The sequence below is a fragment of the Cucumis melo genome, chromosome 4 (assembly GCF_025177605.1).
Source record: "Cucumis melo cultivar AY chromosome 4, USDA_Cmelo_AY_1.0, whole genome shotgun sequence".
NCBI classification, from domain to species: Eukaryota; Viridiplantae; Streptophyta; class Magnoliopsida; order Cucurbitales; family Cucurbitaceae; genus Cucumis; species Cucumis melo.
The window spans coordinates 5,687,770-5,690,957 of record NC_066860.1 but is presented as its reverse complement, the minus strand read 5'-3'; the positions used below and the strand labels follow the sequence as shown (position 1 = coordinate 5,690,957).

At 28.2% G+C, this 3,188-nt stretch overlaps 1 long non-coding RNA gene across 1 annotated transcript; it reads left to right on the top strand.

Moving 5' to 3' along the window:
• Positions 1–1,019: 1,019 nt before the first annotated feature.
• On the top strand, positions 1,020–2,017 carry LOC103503961 (uncharacterized). The gene is made up of 2 exons (XR_540902.3): positions 1,020–1,337; positions 1,686–2,017. It is a non-coding gene; the product is annotated as an uncharacterized LOC103503961 (long non-coding RNA).
• Positions 2,018–3,188: the final 1,171 nt, after the last annotated feature.

The window sequence follows — 3,188 nt, the reverse complement described above, 5'->3', positions numbered from 1 at the left end:
AACTATCAGTTGGTGGGTTTCTAACTAACATTACATAAGGGGAAGAATTACAATTTTACAGTGCGTTTGCAAAAATAGCAAACAAATTTATTATAGCAGTGCGCATGTCACTACATTTTCTTAATTGCAAAAGTACCAAATTTAAAAGTGAATAATTCCTGATAGTCCTCCGATAACTCTCTAATTGCTTTCTAATAGTCGTTTGGTATCATTCAATACTTGTCATATTTGTTATATTTGCAATATGAAAAAAAAAAAAGGTACTATAAGTTTTTTTTTAATTTTTTTCTTTATATTATCTCTGAATGTTATAAATTAAATATTAAATTAATGGATGGATTCAGGTCCATTTTCTCTATTCTTTTTCCAACACTCTAAGCATGGCAATAGGAATTTTAAATTTGAAATTTAAGTGAAAATATGCCAATAAGCTTAGTGGGCAAGAACTATGAGATGACCATGCAATCACATTGTGACAGCTGGATTTCCAATATAGCAAAGAGGTTGGTGATGTATTCACTAAAACCAAAATAATCATTCTAATAAATTTTTTATAATTCAAGTTGGAGGAGAAATTCTGGCCAAAAATGTCACAGTTAATAAATATATGGTTTATAACCATCTAAAAGAATAATAATAATATTTAAGCTATAATATATATACACATACAAAATAAAACAAACCTCATTTTCTTTTTTCTTTTTTAAGTAATTCTACAGACATAGAGTATTATCAACTCTGAATATATTAGCCCCAAATATACTATATCTTATCAAAATTTCACAGTTAAGAGTTGTATGGATTAGTAATATCGAAGAAAGCGTTTCCAAACAAATTAATTTCCTGGATATAATAAAATTAATTTAAGAGTAGTACTGCAATTTAAGATTATTTTAAAAGTATTCAATTAGAATGGTAACACCAATCTATAGTTACAAGTCAAGGCTTCAATCATTTCCCTACTGTTTATTTTCCACAAATACAAGTGCTTATTTAAGAATCATTCTTCCCCACACCTTAAACCACACAAATTAGATTAAGAGTAACTCACATCCAAATTTGAGAAAAAATGAAGTCAGTTTTTCTAATTTGCTTTATTTTGAGTTTAGTTGCAGGAAGATCCACGGCCTCATTTGGGAAGTGCTATGCCAAGTGCTTTATAGTGTGTGCTATCACACCAGGCATTCCCGTTGGCACTTGTGGTGCAAAATGTTTGGCTGATTGTCTTTTCATTGCTTCTTCTCCTATGGATTTGAATCATACAGACACTCGTTACTTTTGCAAACTTGGTTGTGCCACTTCTCGTTGCACCAAATTCAGCACCAAGAAAGACCCTGGTCAGAAATTTTCTAATACTTTCGTTACTATTTATTTATTTTAATTAGATTTTTCATCGATTGATTTTAAATGTTGTTGACCGTAAAAGTCAGAGTAATATATGTACGTAATTTTCTATACTATTATATTGTGTTAGGGAATATTTTCAATCCAAATCATTATATTTTATGCTTTAAGCATTATGAGTGTCGACAAAAAGTCTCTCCCGATGAAAATACATTGGAAGACCATTTTGCTGATGTCGACCATAAGATCAGTAACATTTATATTAAATTTTTATCTCACTATTTCTAGAGTTTTGACTGATGCTTTTCATCATGTTGGATTGTTTTCTATGAACTTGACAGCCGAGAAGAAAGTCGAAAGTTGTGTGAATACATGTGATCAAACATGCATGAAAGCTTAACAAGCCAAAACATGAAAGAAGGAGTTGGGATTGGCTTCAAATATACCATATATGAATAAACAAAAACCAATGGTTAAAAAAAACCATTTGTTTAAAAGCCATATTCCAAATTTTAAGCATATATATATATATATAGTCTCAAGTTTGTGCATGTAGTTAATTATGGTCAATATGAAAAAAAGAAAAGTTTTAGCTTTTTCTATGGTTATATGAGAAAATGGTGTGATATGTCAAAGAATTTTACCTATGCCTATTCATTAATTACATATTTAATTGTGTGTGTTTTTGAGGTAGTGTTGTGATTAAGAGACATTTAATTAATAATCTCACAATCATATATCAAGCATGGTCGAAAATAATATATATAGCTACGAGACATTGACAATTTATCGTGGAAAACGATCTCCTTAAAGATTTCACCGTATTCAAAATATATCCACCGACAAAAATATAACGGTTAAAAAGATATAAATATGTTATGTAAAAGTGGCACCCAATCAGTGAGTTGTTTCTTTATGTGTTGTTCATCTCTTGCAAATTGTTTTGGATCATCTTCTTTGCTTTCTTTTCAATTGGATAATGATTCAAGGTCAATTTTGATGGTGTTACGAAATCGACAATATCCAATACAAATAGAAAATGTAAATAGTAGAAAATCAACACAAAGATTTCTAATGTGTTAGCTTATTATGTTCACCAGCAAAAGAGAACACTTTATTATTAAAGATAAAAATATAAAAAAAAATACAAACCTAAAATTATTGGTAGAATTAGATAGTTTACATTGCGTACTTCTCTAAATTTTAAGGCCAAAATTGTAAATAACATAAATAAAATTCAAGACATTCCAATAGATGGTAGCTAACATACCGTTAATAAAGCACATATATCTCACACCTATGAATGTAGAAAGCACATATATATCTGTATTTCAATATAATTTTTGTATTGATTTCGTAACATTTAAATATAATCATTTGGATGACCATGACCATCCTTTTAGTTTTGATCTCCTTCAACTTCTTAGAAGCACCATATATGTATATATACATAAATATAGAAGGAGAAGTTGGACAATTATATTGAAATTAAAGGATAGCTAAAAGTATACGTTTGGTTTAATAATAATTTTGTTTCCTCCCAATCCTATTTACTATGTTTTTTTTACTCTTCTTATAGAAATGTTTTTAATTCTTGATAGAAAAAAACTCAAATTAGAAGAAAGAAGCTTTTTAAAGAGTTTTTCTTTCTTAATTTTTAATATTTTGTTTGATTTCTCACAGTTTATTAATCAAAATTTTCATCCTTTTTGTGAAAATATTATTTAAATAATTAATTCTTAGCCAATGTTATTGAAAATTACTTTTTCTACGTAGACAACCAAGAATATATAAATCATTAGGTGTACGTAAGTGATGGTTATTCCGAGAATTTTAAAAAATCA